This window comes from Clupea harengus, chromosome 17 (assembly GCF_900700415.2).
Source record: "Clupea harengus chromosome 17, Ch_v2.0.2, whole genome shotgun sequence".
Classification (NCBI taxonomy): domain Eukaryota; kingdom Metazoa; phylum Chordata; class Actinopteri; order Clupeiformes; family Clupeidae; genus Clupea; species Clupea harengus.
The window spans coordinates 20542874-20570059 of record NC_045168.1 but is presented as its reverse complement, the minus strand read 5'-3'; the positions used below and the strand labels follow the sequence as shown (position 1 = coordinate 20570059).

Here is a 27186-nt window from a genome sequence, read left to right as displayed (position 1 = left end):
CATGATGTTTGGCCCTGCAGGCTTGCCATATGCTGGAGACAAGAAGTGTCCTATGGCTGCTTACTGTGGTAATGAGGACCTGGTTAATTGCCTTGCCATCCCGGCAAAGACACCAGAGTTGGCAGGCAGCACAGCCACGATATTTTTAATCACTTACACACAAACACACACATACACACATGCACACGAGTGCACGCACACACACACAAACACACACACACACACACACACACACACACACTTATATACACATAAACACACACACACACACACACACACACACACACACACACACACACACACACACACACACACACACACACACACACACACACACACACACACACACACACACACACTCACTCAAATCCATCCATCTAACACAGTACAGTGTGGCCAGAGATGGAAACACTGGTAATACTGCAGGCACTCACTAATCTTCCAAATATTGTACATCATTTAGTCAGTAATCATCATCATCAGCTTTCACTGTGATGTAAGCCACTCAGGAAATAATAGCTTTTACTGGTCTTTACTGGTTGGTCTTCACATTTCCATTCTCTCTTTTACAGGACATAGGTGTCATTTTTAAATAAACGTCATGGTGTCTAAACAGCTGATGGAGTGGTGGCATGCAATGTGTCACAGTGTTCATGTGTGATTTTGCACTGACGTGTGAGACACACTAACAGAGGGAAAAGTAAGAAAATAACTGGTTCAGTTTGAGCCCACTTAAACATGCCTTCTTCATGTTTCTAAATGCATTGTGACATACAAAATTGATTCGCCATTGGATCACTGAAACCAAGTTTAAAAGTTGTATAGAAATGCAGTCTAAATAAAAGACGAAGAACTGCTGAAAGGCTGCTCTGGTTTGAGTGTTTTAGTTTAGTTTAACATTTCTTTGAAGTAATACTCATGGTGTATTGTATCCACAGTCACGGGGTCTATCCCTTCCGTGTTTGGCTTCTGTTAGGGCATGCATTACAAGGTGACAGCGGTACATAAAGTTCTTTCATTGTTTAAATGATATGTTGATTGTATGCTTTTTTAATACTCTCAGTTACTTTTATGGATTGCTGCAGCATACAAGGGCTATGGGTTAGTGCGTGCTTACTTAGCTTCTGGGTACTGGCTGGTCACCTGGGTTGAGCATTGGGCTTCACACACATTAATCAAACGTCTCAATTCTCCTTCTTCTACCAGCAGGAGTCAGTGTAACGGCATCCTTCTCTCTACTCTGCTTTGGGTGAACTAATATTATTTATATATTAAATGAATATACTGTATACAATTATTAATATGCAATATTATTGAGCACCTTCACTTTCTGTAATGACTTGCTGTGTGTGTGTTTGTGATGTGCTATCCTAGATATTCAACTTGAGTGTGTATTGTTACATATTTTTAAGTCCGGTCCCATAGTCTGGTCTGGTCTCTTGCTACATATCACTTGTAGTGTTCAGCCACATAGGTTACATATTACCTTACTGTGAAAACTAGGTTCTGTATGATATTTTACATATCTTAGCATTTGGGACTAGCTTTTGCATCACTTGCTCAACAGTTTACAATTATTGGTATGTATGACCACCTGTGGGTGAATTCTGAAGTCATGGGTGTGTTAAAGGAGCTTGGGTGTGTGTGTGCGTGTGTGTGTGTGTGTGTAGGTGGACTTAAGTGTGTGAGGCAATATTGTGGTTGGAAAGCTGAGTGATTTGTTGCCCATTAAGGTTGCATTACGACTTATCAGCACTGATTACCCATAGTTCTGTAGTGCTGCAAGGACACAGGGGTGGCAGGACATGGCTCCCCCTTAATTACCACTCTGGAACAATCATCAGCTCGAGTGCAATACTTCACACTTCAGGTCACCTTTAAAGGTCTGTGTGTGTATAGGGGGAGGGGTGGGGTGGGGGATGGGTGGGGGTGTGCAGTGGACTGAAAAATGCCAGATAAGTGATTTGATGTATATTTTAGATTATGTAGATCTATGATAAAGATGTATACATACCTATGGTATAGATGTATATGTCTGTTTAAATCAGATCTGTATTCTTTTATTAATTTAAAGAATTGAATGCTGAAAAAAAGAATATTAAACAGTCATTTACAACATATTCCAGCCGCATTGACCTGCTCTGTGAAGGCTACCATGAGTGGCATCATAGCCGGGAAGTATAATGCCACCAAAGTAGGCTGAGGCCGTGGCATGTGGGCCTCTTACTGCCTAAGCCAAAGAGATGCCCAACAACCAGCAAGTATGGCAGTGGGTAGGTCAACGCTGCTGTACTGTTCAATGGCTGTAGGTGGGATATGGGGTCCACACAAATGGACTATGGCCAACTTGTGATACCACAGGATACTGTCAAAAAATAAAGATATAATTGGCACCATTTTGTCATGAGAAATAACAAACAAAAAAGCTGGTGGACAGGATTTTCCAACTGTGGTGTTGTACGAAACACAATGAAAATGTGTACTCACGATTGTCCCTAATCCTGAAAATTAGTTTTTTCAGGCATAGGGGCAGTGTTTGACATTTGCACACTTTTTCGCAATTGTTGTTAATTAACCTTAAGAGGAACTTTATGTTTGCAGTTTATTTTGAAAATACGCATAATATTTTGGCATTTAACCTCATGGCCAGTAGGGATAACACTGGGCCGTTGTTTGCACAATTTCTTTTTAATTCTTCAATTAATAGCCAAGTCTGTTTATATAAAAGAACATGACTGTAATATCAATTAGAAGAGGAGAAGGAGCTGGGAATCCCTTTAATCACACACACACACACACACACACACACACACACACACACACACACACACACACACACACACACACACACACACACACACACACACACAAACACACACAGTGAGTGCAGTGATGCCCAGTATTTATCCACTGCCCTTGAAATGCTACTTCAAGGTCAGTTTTGGACACAAGAGGTCAGAACTGCAACATCTTTTATGACATTTACAGGCTTTTTTCCAAGACTAAGGGTATAATCACATCCAACCCAATTAATTTAGCTCAAGTACATTCTGTAATACATGAGGTGAAAATCACTGTGTGACAGTTTCCAAAGGAAATAATTGGAGAACAATTGCTCTTCTGGTATCCTTTGCTATTAATGTAGTTTCTCCTGTTATCCTCTGTTTCGTCATGTCCTGTGTTATTAATAAGACACTGCCCCACCATGATGCAAAATATTCTCTCTCTTTATCTCTATCTATCTATCTATCTATCCATATAACTATCTTATCTATGTATTTATCTCTCTATCTCTCCTATCTCTATCTCTGTCTTTGTTCAGGTACGACACATATACACTATAACACAGTTGAACATGGCATGGTGCATTAAGGTAACATTGAACTCAAACTCATTGATCTCATTTCTCCTGTGGTTTTGTTATGTCATCATTAGAAGTAGTTTTTTAGGATGGAGATGGGTCTTTTTCAGCTAACTAAGCCAGGAGAGACAACCTTGAGGTCATTGTGGCTGTTCCTGTTACACTCTCCAAAGGAAACTAAAAAAATACAAACTGTTTACAGAAGCTCCCGAGCAACTGCTGTGTTGCTATGTCTTGAATACGTAATACATATTTGAGATGGATACATTGGCAAACTCAGTGCTGTTATGGGATAGGATATCATCATGACACTGTGCAGAGTTAAACCACACTTGCTAAGTGTGCCCCCACCAGGGCCATAAACCTTTATATATCTACATGTTAGTTGTGTATGTTACTCATAGGCTATGAGATAGTGATCCAGCTGAGATTCAAATTCAAATTGTGTTCCTTTTACGCAATTTTTTGTCTATCAGTTTTTGATACCTGGACTATAAATCTGTTCACTCTAGACACCAATGGCCTAAATGTCCTGTATGCACAAAGACTGGAGTGTAACCCTGTGTGTAAGTGTTGCCATAGTTATCTTTTAATCGTATAAATGTCAAATTCTATACGTAGCCTTTAGCTTTCACCATCCAGGAGTTAATAACAAGTCTAGTAATGGTGTCAGATAACGTTAGTGGTTAACCTGTAAGCTAGCTCAAACGCCCAAATCCTGAAATGAAGATCTACAGAGGTCTGTTTGCCTAACGTAACGTAGAAACAACAATCAGTGTTGATGTAGACACAGATTGACGCCTAGTCATCTTTTATTCAAATTAATGTTTTCATGTTAAATGTAGCCTCTAGCCTCCGCCATCTTGGCCAGACTTTTATGTTAGTCCCGCCCCTCTAGAGAATATCACCTATCACAAAACTTCACACGCTTCAGGGTATGGGCAGTGCCTGTGACACCTTGCACTAAGCATGGATCAGGACCGGTCACAACCACCATCAACTTATAATGATCATTTCAGCAGGAGGACCTCTTGAGACTTGATATGGACACATTGGCATTTTTCATAAAACAACTTACCGGTAGTTAGTCTGTTATTTTCAGTACACTAAATGCTGTACAAAGCTTTTAGAAGCCAATGCAATAATGCAATATATATTTAAAAGCACAGATGCTACATACATTGCATTGTTAAAAAGAGGGGGGAAAATATATGGAAGTGAAATAATGTAGCGATTTTGCAGGAGTCAGGCTTTTCTTTGGCTGTAGAAAAAAGATAGAACATTTTAAATTACACCATGATAATACTTGCCGGAACAGGGTCAGAGATACTCATTTTTTCTATGGCAAGAAAATGCCCCCTTCTGGCAAATGACTAGTTTCAAGAGCTTCTCCTGAAATGATCAGTGTTAGCTGGCTGGTCACAGAACAGACTCTGGAGCTCCCGTGGCACTTTCCTGCAGTTATAGTAAGGTGCCGCAACCACTGACCGGTCACGGTATACATTGACTGGTCACAGAACAGACTCTGGAGCTAACCCCTAGTGGCACTGTAGCACTGACCAGTCACAGAACTGACTCTGGAACTTGAAGTCAGCTGCATTGACCAGTCACGGAGGTCATGCCGGAGGCATTGACCAGTCACGGAACAGACTCTGGAGTTCCCCCTAGTAGTACTAGCCAGTATTAGCACATGGCCACAAGAATGAACAGTTTGAGCTACAATCCCCTCTCAAAGTTTGAATTATGTACTATTTAGAAATAAAGATAATACTTTCTAAAATATAACTTTTTCTTACATAGTTATTGTTCATGGCTACACACATTTATAACATTTACCTTATACTTACGTGGTAACAAGCTCCGCAGGAGGTCATGGTAAATCATGTTAAGTAGGGGAATTAGGGGACTGTAAAAGAAAGGGTTACTTTATTCTGTATTCTGTAAAACACCTACGCTACCAGAGCAGAATGATGCAGCTGTTTCAAAGAATGACAGGCGTAGTACTCTCAAGCACACACCATTGGTGCTCTGTCTTTTCTCTGCTCTCCCTGTGTCTCTCTCTATCTCTCTCTCTCGTTCCCAGTGATACTCCCAGCTTGTATGGCCAGCTGTGGCTAAGGCTTTACAGCTGTAGGATAAGGGAACACCATATGGATGCAGGACGAAGCATAATTGGGCCCGGCCTGTCAAGTATGCCCCCCACCCCCTAACACACGCACACATATGAGTAACTGCACCTCAGCCTTGAAGTTAATCCATGGCTGGCACAGAGAGTGGAAGAGGGTGTCAGTCCAGCTCCTGACATTTGTGAATACAATTAGTGAAACTAAATCTGACGCCTACAGCAATATTCAAGTCGTCAGGCATTTAACTGTCAAACAAAACACAGCTTGTAGAAAAAAAAGAAAACGGAGAAAGAGAACACCACAGAGAAATAGCTGTGGGCTACGTGGTTTGTTGTGCTGTAGCGTGGCAGTTGGGCACAAATGTCAATGACACCTGAAGATGTTTTGATTAGCATTTACATCTTCCAGGTAAACCTCCCCACAGAAGGCAGGCATATGGATGAACTTGAAATGGGTTTATTTGTTGAATTATCTGCCATGTGGGTCATATCTGTGTTTCTAAATATGCTAAATAAAGCAAAGGATAATTGTATATATGTCTAGGGTAACTGGATATATATATCTTGGGGTCTCTTGGGGTGTGTATATAGATACACTCACTCACACACACACACACACACACACATATATATATATGTGTGTGTGTGCCGTGTATATAGATACACTCACTCACACACACACACACACACACACACACACACACACATATATATATATGTGTGTGTGTGTGTGTGTGTGTGTGTGTGTGTGTGAGTGAGTGTATCTATATACACACCCCAAGATCATGCATAGAATGAATGAATCATCCAGGTCATTGCACCACAACATTTTTTTTTCAATTATCAAGCTGATCATCCACTCTCTGTGCCTGTATTTCAATACAAGCACAGTCAATTACGCCGATTACATTGTAAATAACATTGACATTGATGCAAAATGCAGTTTAATATTTGCCTCTTTACTGTTAAATATACCTTGAAGTCAACCGGTTGATCCTTTCCAGTCATGACAGTTCTTAGACAGTTCAGTGACGGCAGTAATAGGCCTGTACATTTAACAAGACACGTGCAGGAATTCCTGTCCATCTAGCCTATATTATACATAGACCAATGCAGAGAGGTATGCATGTTTTCCTGGCAAGTATCTTTTCATAAGTACAGTTTTATGTGTCAAAAAAGGAATCAGTATGCTTTTATTGTGTACGCACCATTGATACATGTGGTCTATTGTGTTGTGAGTGTGTCTCTTTGTTGCTAACAGGCAGGTCCTTGAGCCCAGAGTGAGATGCTTAACTGATCAATTAACCTTGATAATTGACCTACAGGTTCTTGCAGGAGATTGAAGATGGATCATATTTTCCTGTTATTGCTCTCTCACCTTCGAGTGTTTCTCTCTAGAGCATACACACAAAAGGCATGTGGAGAGCATCTTTCAATCCAGGGTTTTTATTGAATGCCATGTAAACTTTTTCATTCCCTTATTCTTTTTTTTTTTTTTATATTTATTTTTTTATGCCTTTATTTGGATAGGACAGTTGAAGTTATGACAGGAAGCGAGGCGGAGAAAAGGTGGGGAGAGGATTGGGAAATGACATCAGGCCAGACTTGAACCTGTGTCCCCTCGGGCAATGTAGCCCGTAAGTGGGGGGCTTTATCGGCTTGCGCCACCGTGCCCCCCCCCATTCCCTTATTCTTAACTGGTTTTGTGCTTACATTAGAGTTCTGTTAAATAATTATCTTAATTTTTTTAATTTTTCATTTTCGGACTCGGAACCAGCCATAAACAGAGTTAGAGTCACTTATCTTCCAGAGTCCATTGCGTATCACATGAAAGTCATTAGCCCTAAAATCGTAAGACATATACGCTTTCCTGTTCCTGTCTCTGTTCCTATCTTGGCTGTCTTACAAAGCCCCTTCCCAAGTGTCTGTGACATGCCATAAGGTAGATTATCACAGAAAATCAGCAATTAAGCGTGGAGTGGAAAAGGTCAACTAACCCTGTGCTCCAGCAATGAATCAGGACACCTTCAGTGGCTCCTGCGTCGTCTGGCTAACGACCGCGGCAGCTCAGGTGTCAGGAACTCCTGACAGAGTCCGTGTTCTGCAGGTGGCACTGATGGCACAGTGGGCTCAGCAGGCACATCCCCTCCTGCCTGATTCAGCACCTGGACAGATGGAGCTCAGAGCAGCTGGGGCACCAGCATCCTCAAAGGCCACTGGGTAAATGAGGCAGACACGGACAGCAGTGGGAACCAGTGGCACTGACCACATTTTAGAGAGGTACTACAACTCCCATGAGTCTTGGTTTAATGAGGCCTCGTCTGCACAGTGGCAGAGAGGTTTTGGAGAAAGGAAAAGTAGAACATTAGATTACGTGATGCAGATGTCATGTTTTGAATACATAAATTAACTTGGACTTAAGTTGGTTTGCTACATACACACAGACATACAAACATGTGAACACATGCACACACACACTTTCAAACTGACATTTCCCGTCACATCAATGTTTAAGGTGGTAATTATTATTTTTTTGTATTTATTGTAGTATATCTCAATAGCGAAAAATATAACACATTTTAAAATAAATCATACAACGTTTAAAAGTTTCTTAGCAAAAAGTTCCTACAGCTTAGCTTTTTGTGTGCATTTAGTGTTTGAGTGTACTTTTTTTTTGCATTTAGTGTTTGAGTGTACTTTTTTAGACAAAAAAACACTCAAAGTTAGGTGTCATTGACAGATAGATCTACAACATTTCCAAGTATATTCCTCCCTGGAAGTAATGACTTCTTTCAGGATCGTGGCCCTGTCGTCCTGGATTCAGTAGGCTCATATTAGTGAGCAGTGAGATGCCGACTGCTGGAGAGTTCTAGTCCATGTGCTCTGTCTCTGTGACATCCAATCTTTGTAGGACTTCAAATGACCCAATTAAATGGCAGGAGGATGCTTGTGACTTTGGCGCTGTGTGCGGGAGACTCTGATAATTGGGCAGTTTCACAGGAAGTCCAGAGACGGCGGGGAGAGTGTCGACTGCAGCTCAGGCGTGGTGGACAGGAACATATTTCCAGGGGGCCTTAAAGGAGACGTACACGTGAAAAAACAAGGCGATCAGAGTCTCCTGGGTACTACCAGAATGGTGTGTTGCACTTGTGAAGACGGTGAGGACTGTTAAGTGCCTCAGTTCTCTCGTCCCATTTTATTAGTGTGACCGCGTGCGCAATCACAGTATTGCTCTTTTAAGTTTTTGCTTTTAAAGTTGTATCTATTTATGTATTTATGTATGTTTTTTTTGCTGCTGCCTCTGCCTAGGTCCAGAGGTACACTAACTTTAGGTCTACCATTACATTTTCCATGCTTAGACTATCTATTTACCTATTTTGAACATACACTACCTGTTAGCAACAGAGGACAGGCACCAGGTAGCCTCAACATTAAACATCCTATGGGCGGAATGGGGAGCTTCCTCGTGTAGGCCTAGATTGATTTTGCAGAGCTATGCTTCAGATTAAGATTTGTTTTTTTAATTATCATGAACATGAAAAACGATCACATCAATTACGTTTTTATCTCACCACATAATAGTGAGTTTTCCAATTTGTTGAATCCATGTGACATCTACTGTCAAGTAAAGTATTGTGGTCCCATGCCCACGCTCATGCCCAGTTAAATTAACCCCTGTAGATCTTTAACAGAAGGATTCATACACCGTCTTTTCTCTTCCAATGAAATTGGTTAAATGGTTAATTTGAAAGAGTTAACAATTAATCATATTTCTTATATTACAGAGACTATTGTCTAAACAGTCAGACTTTGCTTTTGACACGTACCTCTTAGGGGGAAATGAATGTCAATTAAATACAAAACAACCAAGTGCACTAGGGTACACCATAAACCATCAGACTCAAAGACGTGGACTTCTGATATCTGATTTTTCAACAGCAAGAAATACATACGTACCTTTATTTGCACTCATTGTACCAGCAGATTCAGTGACACTGACTTTGTGGATTTCAAAGTAATCTAAGTTTTGTAGACATGCTTTACACCGCATGGAGGATGGGTAGAATTTTGTAACACTTTAGTCTTTTAACACTTTACACCTTGAGATTGTTGCCTTGATCTACGTAAGTTATGTAGCTGATTGCATATAACAAATGAAGACTGTCGACTCATTTCAAATACTATTTTTATACTATGTATATTTGTATTAAGCTGAATGCTTTGGTTAAATCAGGCAGAGATTTGTGTTGGCAGCACTCCTATCCTCCAGGGAGAGAGTCTATCTCCAACTCAAGCACAAACACCCTGTCTGGCCAATCTCCTACCCACCCACAGTGTGTCCTGCCAGAGGTGGAAAGCACACTAATGCAGTGCTGTAGATAAGACTTTGCTGTGTCTACACCTGTTTGGCACACCTGCTATTTCTCATAGCAGCACTTTTTATGGGAAGTTTACAGGCAAACACTATGTGGCTATCAGATTTTTGCTGAGGTAAAGAAAATATGAGGGGGAAAAGAGAGGGGGACAGAGAGAGATAAAATGGAGAAAAGAATATTCTGCATGTTTGCCGGGGCAATGTGGATAGTTGAGTGCAGAGGTGATATTGGAGTGTCTCGCCTGCAGTAAGCAAGCACTTGTGAAATGGCAGTTGCGATCACCTTTCATCTATAGTCATCAGATGGGAAGAAAACTTGCCGCATGCTTAATGCTTTGGGCATCCTTGTCTTCATCCTGCTGCAGATAGAATAACAAACAGAGCACAAATGCTAAGAATGTTAGCTCCTTTTGTACTCACTTGTCATAACACACAAGCTATAAGTTATAAGTACTTGCAATACATTCAAACATTGTTTGATTAAATCTCAGACGTAAATATTTGTCGTCTGTTCAGCCTTGACTCATGTTAGAATATACATTCCAGCATTCAGATAACAGTATACTGTTACTATCACGTGCAGTGTGCAAGGACATTATCAGCAGTAGTGCAGGTCTTTCTTGCACAGTTCCAGTTAAGTGTCCTGAAAAAGAGGTCTCTATCTTAAACTTCAGGGCGCGCGCGACCCTCCTGTCCGCCCGGGTGTCGATATGCCAACACCCTTTTGAGCCCCTGGATTAGCCTTTATCCACAACCCTTTTACATCCCTAGTAGGTAGTTCAAGCCACACTTCCTATCCCTACCTTAGAGCACTGGATTCGCGGAGAAAACACAGAGAGCTTGTCTAAGGTCATAAGTCATGCAATATAATTGTATTTCTGGGGCCCCTTTAAGACTGGGCCTGGGTAAATCTGCATCCCTTGTGCCCCCTGTAACACCAGCCCTGTATGAGTCTGGCTAAAAACTAAAGTCAAAGGAAACAAGTGAGAAGAAGTTTCCACCCTGACTCCAACAACAGGAGCACATGCAATTAGATGGGAAGACACTGCTCTCAGCAGATTTCATACTGATGACTGCCCGCCCTGCCTGCAGACTACTACCTTTAACAGAACAGTGGCAAAGGTTAAAGAATGAATGGAGTGACAGCCACATCAGATAGGAGCTAGGATGAACCACTCGTGCGGTGGCATGGGTGTGGACTTAACCAATGGGTAAAAAAACAGGTGTTCTTTTTTAGTCTATATTTCTCTGAGCTCCAGTCGACGGGCTGCTCCACGCATACCTCTGGGGTTTTTGAAATGCAACAGTCAGTCGGCATGGCTTAGTCTTAGGGATATAGAAGGTGTGTCTATTAAATAATGAGACCAATGCTGTAATTCAATTGCATTGAAGAATTCTTGTTATACTCGTATATACTCGTAATAATAGTCTTGTTAATTCATAGTTTCACCTCGTAAATATCCATCTAAAGAGGCACACCATACCCCTCCGTCTGTCTTACATATTTCTCCAATGGATGAGCAGATTGATATATTGCCCTGTATCATCTGCTTTGAAACAGCTTACCTAACCAAAGAATGATTAAATAGGTAGGTGTGATGTTTTCCCCATAGTAAGCCCCTGATGGTTTAACTTTAGTGTACTATGCTGTGTAAAGGGTGAAAGGGGCTTTTAAATGTATCTAGTCATCCAGAGATATTTTGTTGTTTCCTCAAGCGTCTGGTGACCCAACACCGAAAGCGCTGCACAAAGTACTGCTTTATTCTGAATGTCTACGCCAATTACCTTCTCTAAAAACTGGGCTTTCATCAGTTGCTAAAACCGAAATAATCAGAGGTTTGAACACGCTGTGCTAGTATTAGGCCCGGCCACATCTCTTTCCATCATTTATGAACTCTTTCATGGTTTCACCTAAACTGAGTTTGCTTTGCCCGAGGCTTGCATACATTGCACAAAAGAAGTCTTTAAGTATTTTAATAAATTAACACTTTATACCCTCTGGACCATGTAGACATTTTTTATCACATTTATTAAGAACGTGTTCGTCATGATCAACTGAAGTAGAACAACAAGAATGCCTTGATGTGATTTTGATGCTTTAATGCTCTCTTTGTCGCTGTCCCAGATTACCTGACAGTGACAAGGATGCTAAAGCTGCTGTGGGTTTGTGTAAAGCTGTGGGAGTTTCATGACATAACAGATGTTATAAGCAGCCATGACAGATGATGTTGTCACATTCCAGGCTACAGGGGACTTGGCAGATTGTGGTCTGATGTGTGATGTGTGATGTGTGTACGTGTGAGTGTGTGTGTGTGTGTGTGTGTGTGTGTGTGTGTGTGTGAGCAACTGTGTGCAAATTGTGGCCAAGGCCACATAAAGAAACTACCCTTCCAATTGATGTAGTCCCTCCAATAGTTTCCTTTTAGTGTACCTTAGACCAATTTCTGAGTCTTGATGTGTAGACGCATGCTAATAGGTGGGTTGTGTTTGCATTTGCCTGCCATGGTCAGATTGTAGGCAGGATGAGGGATAATCACTCAAGGTTGATTTTTATTGATACATCATTAGTGAAGAGAAATTGGCCCCATAAATCATCTCTGTGGAAAACAAATGTAAAGGCTCTGCTGGCGTTTGATATAATCAGTGAGGTAGAAATTATATTTGAAACATTTTTAAAACTAAATTAACACTTAACAATTAAAATTATAAAAACAGCTATACTTAAAAATATGCTTCAAATGCTACCTTTATTATTACATTTTCACATCTGCTATACATACATTTCCTGCATAATAATTTTTTATCAATAAATACCATTTCTATGTGATCAACTTTATATCTGACCTTCCAACAACCCCCAAATTAATTCCATGATGACCTTTGATATCTCAGAATCTCCACAGATGACCTACATCCCTGATCTCCCTGAAATGCACAGATGGCCCAGCAGGCCACTGTCGATCACTCACTTAAAGGTCAACAAAGAGCCAGCAATATCCGTAATTAAAATCTCATATTTCCTTCAATCTCTCCTTTGTGACATCACTGGCCACAGCAGACAGGGGCTTTCAATCCACATTCCTATGACAGGGGAAATCTTTACTAATCGCTTCTTTAATCAGAGGTGACATTTTGGATGTGTTTTTATGATGTAAAAATGTAAGTGTGTGTGTGTGTGTTTGTGTGTGTGTGTGTGTGTGTGTGTGTGTGTGTGTGTGTGTGTTTGCATGTGTGTACCTCCAGCATGTGTGTTGGGGGTGGGACATCATTTTAAAGCTGTGTTTGTGTTAGTTTGTATGTGTGTGTGTGTGTGTGCCTGCAAGCATGTGTGTTTGTGTGGGTCTCTGTGTGTGTGTGAGTGTGTGTGTGTGTGCGTGTGTGTGTGTGTGTGTGCATGCATGTGTGTGTGTGTGTGTGTGCATGCATGTGTGTGTGTTGAGCATGCTAGTGCTTCCACATTATTAAATGCGTATTCTGCAGTCCATCGCCTTTGTGGCGCTCACACAACTCACTATCCTGTCACCACACATCATCAGTCAGTACTACGTGGTGGTGCCTGCCCATGCGTTTGCCCATGCTAGTTCTACTGCAGGGCTACATGGAGCGGCAATGAACAAATGAACCTGCTTATTTTGTTTGGCGGTTTCATGGAAGACTGCACTGAACTGCTCTTTGCCCTCGCCCCATGTTAGTCGTCTTTGATTTAGCAATGACATTTCATCTCTCATCTGTTGTTTTGTGGTTTAGCAGCATTTGTGGTGAGATTTGTTTACTCTATTTATTTTTTATCACACTGTCAAAAAGCCTTTGATTTTTCAAGTGAGTAAATGGACTTAAGTCTATGCAAATTAGGCCAATTAGGCCTCCCGCGTAACAGGGAAGTGGGGGACTTGGCGCAGCTGCTGCTGCCCTGCTGGGTTTGTGTGGTTCAGTCTTTGCACAGCTGTGGTGACTGTGGTTCAGATCTGTGGTTGCGCTCAGATCCCACCGGCGTTACTGTGGGCACTGAGTTTTCAGTGCTCTTTTGGTGTCTCGGTAACACTTTATTTGGCTAGCCCACCTACAGAGACTTCACAGATGGTTTGTTGAAATTCAAGTTGAAGGTTCAGTGTTCAAGTTCATCACTGTTACGGTCTGTGTGTGTTTGTGTGTGTGTGTGTGTTGTGTGTGTGTGATTGGTACCTGCTCATGGTAGATGATTTTCTCTGGAATATGTCAGTTTCCTGCAGCAGCCATTTAAAAAATGAGTCATTACTTGTTCCTGTCAATAGAAAATGTACCCGCTGACGTAACACAGAAGATGGATGCATGTTTTTCCTCCGCCTTCACCATCTCTGTGGTGCTCTGTCACATGCAGTCCCTCATACTCAACACTTTAATGCCATGCTGCCTTTCAGGAATGAAGGACTGAAGGACTGAGAGGTCTTTGAACATTCAACATCTCAATGAACATCTCAATCTCTCTCATCTGCATCAAGAGTCTTGTTGAAGTCTCACTGGATGGCATGCAGTATTACTTTTCTCTCAACATCAGTACAAATGCTTTGGTTTCTATTTAACTTGAAATAAGAAGGTAATTTAGTGTATGCTGACAACACTCTCCTCGGGTGTGATACTCAGATGGGCCTCGTCAAAATAGTACAAAAATATAACTTCATCAGGTTTCACGAGAACAGATTTAGAATTATACTAGTCTAAGCCACAGACGGCCAATACACACCAGGCCCACGACTTGACTGAATGGTAACAGTCTCAGGAGTACTGACATACCTCCAAGGGGGCAGCCTACAAAAACAAGTTTACGTCTGTGTTAGGAATCAAATATTGCCTATAAATTCATGATATATGAAGGCCTTGAGATGAGTCATGCCAGTGTTTTGCTGTTGATTCTGTATTACAGTCTATCACTGGTGTGAAAAAAGGCTCAACATCTTGTGAAAGTAATATCTGTCACACTTTCATTCACCCCATGTGATTTGCCAAACACAAAAACATGTCAACACATGACAGGTACGGCACTGTGATATCCACTTGTCATTTCAAGTGGGCCCATTTAAGACCCATTGTTCCCTGGGGAGTTCCAGGCATATGCACAATGGAAATGTGCTTTAAGTATGGCAGTGCCTGCCTCGGTTGCACCTTAGGTCTCACTGAAGTTAATTACTTGGGATTGAATGGTTAGCTTGCCCTTCTCCCAAGAGATCTGTGGAGGGCAGAAAAAAAAAAATAAAGCCCAGTGTCTCGGATGAACCACACAGCCAAGTAAGCTTAGAAAGTACTTTTCTTTCCTCTCATCTTCCTCTTCACATCTCTTTAAAGGGTAAAAACGAATTTAAAAGGATTTCAAAAGAGTGTGACAAACACCTGAGAGGATTGCTTATTTGCTTTAACTTCACTACTTCTGTTCCTTCATTTATACTCTAAGCATATATGAAGTGTGTCTGCATGTGTGTGTATATGTGTGTGTGTGTATTTGAATGCATATATGGTCCTGTTGTGTGTGTACATGTATGCACATGTGCAAGTGCACTTGCATAAATGTACAGTCTTATTTTTTTCCATCCATCCGTGTGTGTGTGTGTGTGTGTGTGTGTGTGTGTGTGTGCGTGTGCGTGTAATAATGTAGGTACACACACTCCTCTCACTCAGGAGAGGCCCTGGTGCAGGGATGCTGGCAGAGTACAGCATCAAAGAGCTGGAGTCCTTTAGAAAGAAAAGGAGTGTGAAAAGTGATTTGGGGGAAAAGGATTCAAGGCAGAGAGGGATGGCGAATGGACGGAAGAAAGAAATGAAAATGAAAGAAAAAAAACGCAGTGATGATGAAATCCTATTGAGGATTTGGACATGCATCTTTGATGTGTGCGCGTGTGTATACGGGGCTCCAGTACCACATTGCGACGTGCACTTAATAGGAACAAGGCTTTAGATGCCCTTACATCTCTCGTCTCACTTGAGGTTGTCATTCCGTAATCCCTCGGCAAAATGCACTGCAGCTGGATTACCACTGCAAACCCAGATCCGCAAATCATCACCAGAGCTGACTTTGCTAATGAAAACCAAATCATAGAGTGTGAAGCAGAGGCCGTCTTCCTCCCCCCTCCTCTCCATCTGTTTTCAACTCCTGTCTTTCCCCCCTTTTCCCCTCACTTCAGTTGGTTCCCACATTGCAATTTGGACTTTGGGAGGGCAAACATTACCATTTCGGTTAGACTACTGACATCTGGAAGTGTTGGGCTTTTACATGTCCAAGCCCAGGGGCCCATGGCTTCATAATCCGTCCATGGTAAGGTGGTTCTTTTGGAGCACTGGACTGATTTAAAAACAGGGAACAGGTCAGTACATATATGTCCTCCATATATTGTTTACATGACACTCCAGCCTCCAGTTTTGCACTTACAGGTGGAGTCGGTGATGAGTCAGTGAAATGTTGTTGATATTTGAGCTCAACAGCCAGTCAAATTACCCCCCCCCCCTTTCCATGCTGAAGGAACATTTTGCTTCAAACCACTTTTTTTTCCCATTTACGGAGCCAGGACTGCGTATGATCAGCAGAATTATCAGAGCACACACACCAAACTGAGAGAGTCAGACGAAATCAGTGTAGGCAGATAGTTGACCCCTTTGGATTTGGATGAAAGTTTTTGTAGGGTAGATATTCCTAGCACTTAAAGTTTGTCATGGGGAACGCTTACAGTGAGAACCTTTATTTTATTTATTTATATAAGGTAGTTGGAGCTATTTTTGCTTTGCAAAATAAATTAAGTCCACATAATCAACATGATTTTCAATGCAGAATGTTGCCTCATAGCACTGATTACCTCACTCACTTACGGACAACATAGTGTGAACATTACTTACACCAGCTTGCACCCAAATACGCTTGTTACACATTGTGTCCTGTAGTCTACAAACATAATTCCATACATTAATAGTTAATTGAGACAAGGAAAGCAATGTTAAAAAGTGGCCCATTACAACGTTTAATTTGTACTTCTTTATAGCTGCTGTTGTCTTTTAATTTCATAAAAGATATGCTTTCTACAAAACAATGTAAATAGCAGTAATTAAGGTGAACATGTTTGTGATCTATGACTTATAAAACCGTAATTTATGTGGTGTTTTTGTCATTGTAGCACTGTGCTTTTATAAAAGAACCTCGTTATGGAGTTCTTTGTGGCGCTCTGTCCGTTCTGGTCCATCTCATTTCCGCACACATCGCTTGCAGAAGTCTCTCTTCTTCAGAAGAAGACTGACTGCGCCAGCCAATCAAAGTCGTATCCCCCTCTGACACATAGAGGGGAGCCTCATTCAATGACTGTGGTAACTGAGGAACCCTGCAGAAATATGCAGGAGGAATGGACGATCTCACTGCACAACATGATTCAAAGAGACGTCACACCGAGCCAACTGCACTGCGGGGTAAGAAAGCTTCACTTTACATCTGACATGAAAACATTTGTTTTTAGTGAACGGTAACGACAAAGTTTCTTGCTCACGCTGTCAACTGGTGTTGATAAAAGCTTCAGTGCTGTAACCAGCACCAGATGTAGTGCATGCATTCACTCAACACAGAAACAGCTGATGGAGTCTAAGATATCGTCTCATCTCTTTCGTTTGCAATTTATCCGTGGCTGTAGTTCGTGTTTAAGGACATGTTGATGTCAGAGGCTACCCAGAAGTTCTTGTATATCTGGAATGTTTACTAATTTCACTTCAGCTGTCCATTGCGGTTAGAAGTTGGACACTGTATCCTACAGTCGGGAAAATATACTTTTTGACAGAGGGCAAAGTGCTGCCACTCATGCAGAAGCCTGTCATTACTTTACCGTTTATCTGTCTATTTAGACATTTCTCCAAAGATGGTGGTCTTCTTGGTGTAATTGACCAGAAATAATATAAGATACTGAAATTTCACAGGGGCTGTAGTGTCGGGTGAGGTGCAGAGAGTCCTTGGGGGGCGGGGTGACGGTGCTCCGGGCAGGTGCTGGTTTGAAGTTCGGAGATGAAAGCATCACGGTGTAGCACATGATCAAAGAGTTGCAGAGAACACAGCAGGTGTTGAACATGGAGAGGGGCTGCAAAATAATGTAGAAAAATGTTGATTTGCCTTGCCTGTGTGTGTTAAGGCAGTCAGGTGGATATTTGTAACCATACTTAAAGGACCAGTATGTAATAAATCCTCTGTACTAAATTATAAAATGAACGTGATAATATCATATATTATGCAAACATTCTAAACTGAAACACTGGCTCCTCTGACAACAATGCTACAGCCAGTAAATTCTCCTTTTAAAATTTCAGTTCCAGAGCAGAATGTCTGCTTCCGCCCTTTTGACACCCTGGGTTGCCAGAAAAGAACACAAACACAGCTTGCAACCACCATTAAAAGTTAGCAAACAAACTGGACCAACAGAGATAATGTTTGAATCTACCCAACCAAAAAAGCCTCGGCATCCTTCTAAACATTGGAGATGCATTTGAAAGATGGAGACAGCTAAGAGCACAGAAGAATTTTAATTTTAATTTTCTCCTAAACAGGTGAGCATTGAGCTTCAGCTAAGGTTAGTACTGGTAGGCATGGACATTTTAAGTAAGGCTTAGCTTTGGTTAACGTACATAGCCAGCCATGCAGCTACCACTGACAGAGTATAAAAAAAATCATAAGAGCTGGTTTATAATTGGCAAACAATAGAAACACTACAAATGTATACATGAGCTGATCTACTCACCGCATAATCATCGCTTACCATTGTCAAAGTCTAATGTTGAGCTTGTCTTGCGCTCGTTGTGAAGGACAGATAAACATATGTGTCATCCCCTTCCAGGCTATGCACAATGCAGTTCTGCTGTTCGGGAAAATGTGAGAAAAGTCTTCACGGCATTATATCACAAACAATTGTGCCAAAAGATGCCAGTTAGCATGTTAGCAAGTTTTTATCAGTGCCAATTGGTGGTGGTGTTTGCAATGTTATTTCATGCTTTTTAGGAAGGTGGCTTGCTAGCTTTAGACCAAAACTCCCTCTTTAACCTATTAATGTAGCCAATTGTAAAATCAGATATGTGTTAGTGTCTGATTTGTCATAATTGAAAACTGCAGTTTGACTTATGGCTCTCATAAGCAACAAATGCCATAAGTGCTTCGGCATATGAGTTAAAGATGCCACAGGAAGACACACACATCTCATTCACTGTGAAATTTCTGTGGGGAATTCACAGACAAGCACACGCACACAAACCCCATACACTCACACACAGACACAACACCCCCCCCCCCCCCCCCCTCTAGAGACACAGGATATTGGTGGTTTCAACAGAGGATTGTTGGCATCGTTCATGCGAGTGTCTCATGTAGTGACAGAGGTTAATGCCTAATTTAAGAATCTATATCTATATCGCACCTGGCAATATCACTACATTGTAGATCTTTACAAAGGCATTCAAACAGTCAAGAACATTCTCCTTCCCTGTCATGAAGAGCCCCCCCCCCTCCACACACACACACACACACACAGCTCAACTACAGCTCTAATGCTTCTCTAGTAGCTGCAGGAGCGCAGCAGGATTGGGGTGCTGCTGCTCTGGAGAGAGTTTAGCTGCAGAGATATGCTGGGGGTGTGTTAGCCCAAACACACACAGAACCTGAACTAAATCCAGACACACACAAACACACACACATACACACACACCAGACACACACACACACACACACAAACGTACTGGCACCTCAGAGATGCCACTGTTAGAATCCAAGCCTGGTTGGCTTTCCCTTGCTGTCTGTGTGTGCGTGTGTGTGTGTGGGGGGGGGGGAGTGTTAGTCAGCAGTACACACAGGAAAGGGATTGGCACGCTGAAATTGAGTACCTGTGAGGCCACATAGGCAGGAGGAAGAGGCGTTTCAGCATTCAATAATGATGTGCCACTGCCCTGTGTGTGTGTGTGAGTCTGTCTGTCTGTGTGTGTGTTTGTGTGTGTGTGTGTGTGTGTGTGTGTGTGTGTGTGTGTGTGTGTGTGTGTGTGTGTGGTGTGTGTGTAAGGCAACATATGTAAGCTTGTGTGGATAAGACATGTAGTGCTTGTCTCTGCTGTCTGAATGTCAGTTGATCCCTGTAGGAACAGACATGTACTGAGAGTTTCTCATGATAACATAGCACCATCATGTCAGTTGATCCCTGTAGGAACAGACATGTACTGAGAGTTTCTCATGATAACATAGCACTATCATGTCAGTTGATCCCTGTAGGAACAGACATGTACTGTGAGTTTCTCATGATAACATAGCATCGTCATGTCAGGTGACATAGACAATCATTTGAGATGCATCCCAGAATCTGAATAGCTAAAAGGGAAACGTATTTAAACCTCACAGGTTGACTCAAGTTTTATATCTATTTTATTGAATGATATGATTGGACATACAGTCATAAGGTATCTCTTCAACAATACATCCCCTTTCCCAAAATATCTGGATATTACTGGCTTCAGTAATGAAAACTAACTCTCTGGTCAACCTCTCACTGTGATTTTGATAAGCACCACCTTTGGGGGTCAGCATGTGGTCATTGAAAGTAGTAAGACGCCTTTGCCAGAAGCTGACCCAGTGCAGACTAACAAAAAGCTGTCGATACTTGGCACTAGTGCATTCATAACATTTCTCAAGAGGAAACACCATGATATATTACTTTTATTGATTTTCCTTTCCCTCCTCAAGTCTATTGTGTACAGTACTCATTAGTAGACTCGAGGAGCTGCAGCGAGCTTACTTATTCAGAGTACAGAAGATCATGTGAGTCAGATGTTCTCACAAGCGTCCAACTAGTCCCCAATTAAAAAAAAGAAATCACTCTCACACTCTCTCTTCTCTTTCTCTCCATTTTTATCATTATGTTAGCTCTCTCTGCCTTCATCTTTTTCTCATGAGTTTGATATGAGCTATCTTATAAAACACAAACACAGAGCAGGGGCAGATAGATATGGAGTTACATGTAGGTTGAAGATCGCTTTGTGTTGTGAGATGGGTGGTAGGGGAGTGTAGGCTATTGACTATTGATTACTTTGAGGTATCAAATAGGGCCACACAGGCCCAGTGAACTCACCACGCCAGCTTTCTTCCTTATAGTCATTGTGGAAATGAAAAAGTTGTCTGGCCCTGCTTGTGGTTTAAAAGTAATTCCTACAATGTGCGGGCACACACACACACACACACACACACACACACACACACACACACACACACACACACACACACACACACACACACAGACACACACACACACACACACACACACACACAGACACACACACAGACACACACACAGACACACACACACACAGCCAAAAGACCTCTGCCAGGGTGGACACAGCAAAGTGAGGACCCACATCAAATTGTACCATTCCCTAAATCGATTGCAATATGACTCAATAACTCCGTTCATCTTGGCTGTAAAATAGGGTATAACAGTCCATCGCCAGCTTCATCTGAGAGAGGGAGCGAGAACATACGCTAAGGGTGATCGGGAGGGGGGCAGTGAGAAAGAGAAATACAGCTGAGAAAATTAAAGGAATGAAATCTATCAGTTGACCTTGAATCCGAGCGGTGTGGATTGTTTTAGGCAATAAAGGAAAAAAGGGCTGATATTTTCCCTGTGGGATGGTAGCTGCCGAGTGAAGACTACCAGCAAATAGAGCTCCAATGCTTCAAATGCTTCCATTGCTCTGGTGTTATGTTCTTTGTCTGGCTGCCCAATGGAGCTTCCCATGTTTATAAATATAATCTTTAAAAGATAAAAATAACCTTTATCTACAAGTTTAATAGCTCAGTAATTTAATCTCAGTGCACAGATCTTAAACATTTCATAATACATAACCCCCTGTATTAAATGATAATTGATGAATGTGCACAGGGAAGTCTCTTAACTAAGTCTCATAGCAGAGTTGCTTGTACAAAGGGTCATGCTACGTACTTTAAACAGTCTCTCCAGGATTTCACGATCTTGCGTTTTCCCGAATTCAGGCAAATTGAAGGATCCTGCAGGAAATTCAGTTACTTTTGGCCATTATAATCACAACAAACCCTCTTGAGATCCTGGTGGAATCACAATTTATATAAAAATTCCCTCAGGAAATTGAAAGAAAAAATAAGATCCTGCAGGGACTGTTTTAAAACTACGCGTATCGCAACCCATCTGCTCTCCTCCTAAAGGCCTTCGGCAATTTGCTGGGCATTGCTGTTCAACACTGACCTTTAAACTGTACAGTTGTCAAAGCCAGTGCTTTGAAAATCATGGGTAATCAAAGAAGTTGCTGCAGGCACAGTGGACACTGTGTGTGTGTGTGTGTGTGTGTGTGTGTGTGTGTGTGTGTGTGTGTGTGTGTGTGTGTGTGTGTGTGGTGTGTGTGTGTGTGTGTGTGTGTGTGTGTGTGTGTGTGTGTTGTGTGTGGTGTGTGTGTGTGTGTGTGTGTGTGTGTGTGTGTGTGTGTGTGTGTGTGTGTGTGTGTGTGTGTGTGTGTGTGTGCGTGCGTGTGTGTGTTTGCATGTGTGTGTTGTGCACTGACTGTGTGTGTGAGACCTAAAAAAAACATGCTTGCAAAAGGATTTGAGTGTATGTGTTGTTTGTGTGTTCTTTACACTGCCCTAAGCAGAAGAACAGGGAATGAAAACATGCTTTTGCAAGCAATTGGTGCAACTTAATGCTAACTCATCAATCAGGCTCACTGACTCAATAAACAAACACGGAAATCTGTAATGGCTGTTTGCTAGACCCTAAAATTGTTGTTGGTAATTCATCAAGCAGAGAACATAGGCTGTACAAACGTGTGTAGCTTGCCTGGTTGGGATCTGATGTTAGAAAAACTGATGAGAGTAAGCACCACCAAAATAGTTGTAGTCAACTTGACAATGTGCGGCATTCAGACATGTGTCCAGGTGTCCATTACAGTTTTGCACAAAATAGAAGCGTTTTTTTTTTTACATTGACAAAACACAATTGCAAATGGTCTGTGTTTTCTACTGAGTGATGTTATGCGATTAAACCTTGCTTTTCTCCTCTCGCAATAGATTCCCCTGGACGCTGCTGGATAATTATGGTTATGTGGGGCTAAGCCATCCCTATGGGGGTCTAACCCCCCCCCCCCCATGGACACAAATTAGCCTCAGAGTTTCTATTAATCGTTGATTTTAGAGTAACAGGCATTGCTCATACAACTGGTTAAACAAACAGCTACTTGGCCAGGTTGATTCACAGTAGATCTCATTAAGATTTGTATCTGACATAAATGCTATGCATCACCTTACATCAGGTGCTTTATTAAAAAGCAGTTTCATTTATTGTGTGCATATACACCTATTTATGTTCTATTTATTATATCACTTTGCAAATAGCAAGATAATATTCTGTGGCGGAAATTACTAAATTCATTCAATTGTATGGCGTCCTACTAGGAAGTAGCGTGCATTTCGTGTCTGGATAATGACTCATCAGTCACATAAAGTTTTTCTTACCATTTAAAAGACATCTTCCTCAGTAAGAGTGGAGTTTCATCCACCAAGTGTATGTGTGCAGAGGGGCACTTTGAGAGCCAATTTTTTGCAACAAAGCTAGGGAGTCCTGTAAAGGCATAATCTTCACTTTACATTTCATGCAAAAATGTAATTCTTTATTATACTTGAAGAATTACATTACACTATCACACTGTCACTGGTAACCATTATACAGACCCCTGATATAAAATGAGACTGAGCTTTTGATTGGATGTCCTTGAATCTCTATTTGTGTATATTGGGATGTGTCTTCCAATCAGAATCAAGTATTTCATGCCACTGTGGAATAATAAAGGATGTGATTGGCTTTTGCCTGTGGCAGGATAGGGAGGCTCCTGATTTACTTAATTTTTTGAGCTACAGGTCACAGACCTTAGATGACAAAACAGAGCAGACCCAATGTTTATGATTTTTGGGTGACCAAACATCTTGCTCTGAGCTGACCAAGCTAAAACATCTCTCTCTCTCTCTTTCTCCCTCATTCTCCCTCTGTCTCCCTGTATTTGTGTGTGTGTGTGTGTGTGTGTGTGTGTGTTGTGTGTGTGTTTGATTCTTTCAGGGGGAATGAAGCAGAGCCCCAGGTGAACTGATGCACTTCAGGTAGAAGACACAGGACAGAGCACAGGGGAAAAGGACGAAGACCCTCTTTCTAAATAAAGTTTGGTATAGTACCCTCAGTGTGCCTGCCTCTGCTGGATGAATGGGTAGCCTGTGGGCAGTGAGCATGATGAAGAGAGCAATCTTGTGCTTAAAGATGTTCAAGGTCCCATTGGGATCTGGAAACCCATTGTGTGTTTGCATAAGTGTGTGTGTGTGTGTGTGTGTGTGTGTGTGTGTTTATTTAACTCTGTGAGTGTGTGTGTGTGTGTGTGCGCGCCCTTGTGCTATTTGTATGTCGACTGGCTCAGGTGAAGTACCATTCAGTATGAAAGTATTTAATACTTTGTTTTATGCTGTTATTGCAAGAACCTGGGTTACAATTGGCTTACAATGTGGGCATTAGTCACCCTCGCGTGTCACTGGCTTGTGAATGCACCACATTGTAGGTAAGTGTGCAGCCCTACAATTACAAAATCAACTCAATCCTTGAGTTATGACCTTGTGCACATGCTCCGTCTCCATACAAGAACTCACAAAGAAAAATGCAGCAGTTCTGACAAGAGCACGAGGCAGGCAGATAACACAAACTACTTTCAGCCCCACGAACCACCATCTTCACCCGCGTTAAATACTGCGCTATGCAACCAAACGTCTTTTCGTTTTTTCGACGGCGTTAATTACTTTATCATCCAACACATAGAAGCCCCCATTAACCTCGCCATGACTTTCAAAAGAATCCCAATCACTTAAATCAGAGCTCTGTTTCCTAATAAAAACTACAAAGAGCTTCTCGTCTGCACTAATTGAAATGTTAACAGATTTAAATGGCGTGCATTTGACAATGACAGTAAAGTGTAATTACAGTTCTAAGGCTGCTGCCCCGCACCCATTCCAGAGGGATGATCGCAAAATTCTGACACATAAAGCGTCACATGGGAAAAAAAAAAAAAAATGATGAAAGGGAAGTTTTGAAATGATGTTGACACAGAAAAAAGTAGAGTAGAGGAGGAAATTGACATGGTGTCCCATGTGGGCCTTTAAAGGAACAGTGGGAGAGCGGAGATGGAAGGGAAATATAAATAAAACTTCAAAAGCAACGCGTTTAAAGGGAAGAGCTACAGTCAGAGTGAAAAAGAAAAACCCAACGCCAGTCATCACTCACACGGCATTTCCAGTATTCTGATATTTAAAAATGTATTGTAGCAAATGGAGCTCCAACCAGGCTTCTCTTTGGCGTCTTGCTGTTTATTTAGGCGACGCAACATTCAGTCAGACTGATACAGAAGGTAGTCTTATACACAACACATTAGATAGGGGTGGGTGAATATGCTAACAACAGAGAATCACATACACTCAATTATGCGGACTTAAAAAGGATAACAGAAATACATGCCGACATTAACACAGGCTAAAAAACACAGGTACATTGGAAAATGGAACGTTAAACACAGAATTAAACATTAACCATCCTAACAGGCACAGATGCACAGCATTATGGAACAAACTATCTCACACACAGATAACACACACACACACACACACACACACAGAAGCCGTAATACATCCTGCACGCTACTTAGCCCCCACCAGGCCAGTCAATTGTTGCAAATGACCCAGGCAGTCTTTCAAGTGCTGGGGCATGATGGCGATTCCGAAGTGGCCTGCCTTCATCAAGCCATGGACCACCCGGGGTGCTGCTGTCGCTGCTGCTGCTCCGGAGGTGTCATCCTCGCTCGGAGTGGCAGCCCGCAGAGCAGCCACCACTGGAGCCGCTGCGTCTCAGCTGACAATGCTGGCTCTCTTCCTCCTCACAGAGTGGTGGTAACGGTGGCAGTGACACAGAGATTTCTCCGGGGCAGACGGCATTGAGGTGGAGGCCTCTGTCTTAGCTGGAGGTGGGAGCACGAGGACCCTCTGGAGGTGAAGGCATGGCGGGAGCAGCTCTCCTCAGCTTGCGACGCACTCTGCGACTCTGGACTGGAGGCTTCTCTGGAGCAGCCAGCAGCAATACGGTCAGAAAGTAGTTTAGCTCTGCACACATCCACCGTAGCCACCCCGCATAGCCAGCAGATCCAGCCCAATGATGCACCGGTCCTAGATGCACTGGTCCCGGATGGTGCAGGGCTTAGGATGCGTTCTATGTTGCAGTCAACATAAAGCCCATGGGGTCAGCCCTGCTAACTGAGCCACAGTTGTGTCTAAGGTTCTGGGTTGTAAATTGCTGGTGCTGAGCAATGACGGACAATGTGCCCTGGTTCCCCACATTGGTAGAACCCCTCGGACTGCCCTTCCGCCCTCAGGGGTCCCCGCCTGACAAGTTGCCTCTTCTTCCTCCTCGCTCCCTTCAACCTCCTCACTCTTTTCCAGGTCGGCCTGGTGCACACAATGTCTCGAGCTTGTCCAAGGCTGCTGCCAGGGACCCAGGTGCACTGAGGCGAATGTGCTCCCTGAATTGCTCTGGCTGCAAATCCTGAACGAAAACTTGAAGTGCAAGTTTCTCTTGTTTGCTGTCATCAAATTGGGGTAGCCCCATCGAGCGTATAAGCATAAGTCGGCAGCGTTAGGTGCACAGGCTCTACTTCTCGCCTCTGCAGCAGGTGATCAGCTTGCCGCGGGCGTCGTTGGCAAACACATCTCAACCTCTCTTTGGCTATGGCTCTTTGGCCGTGACCCCTCCGGCTGCAGCTGGTTCTCTTCAAGTGTGGTCATCTTTGGGCCAATGGAGCAGGAACCAGGCGTCTTACTTTTTATTAATGAAGCACAGCGTTCAGTCTGACTGATACAATAGGCAGGAAAGGCAGAAGGTCTTATACAACACACTAGGTAGAGGTGGGTGAATATGAGAACAGAGAATCACACACACTCAATTAGGCACAGCACACAGACTCAAAAAGGATAACAGACATAAACGCTAACATTAACACAGGCTAAAAACACGGGTAGATTCAAAAATGGCACATTAGGCACAAAATGAAACATTAATCATCCTAACAGGCACACACACACACACACACAGCAGAATGGGCCGAACTGTCACACACACACAGAAGCACACAATCCCCTCTGGCACGCTACAATATATTCAGAAAATGTATATATTCCAGTTGAAATCATAAGACAGTATGACACTATAGATTTTAGCCAGTAATATGTTCAAACACTCATGTGACCTGTTCAGTTATCACTAT

At 42.3% G+C, this 27186-nt stretch overlaps 1 long non-coding RNA gene across 1 annotated transcript; it reads left to right on the top strand.

The window, feature by feature from the left end:
• The first annotated feature begins 17073 nt into the window (after positions 1–17073).
• LOC116224423 lies at positions 17074–24024 on the top strand. The gene is made up of 2 exons (XR_004165579.2): positions 17074–17280; positions 23958–24024. It is a non-coding gene; the product is annotated as an uncharacterized LOC116224423 (long non-coding RNA).
• The last annotated feature ends 3162 nt before the right edge of the window (positions 24025–27186 follow it).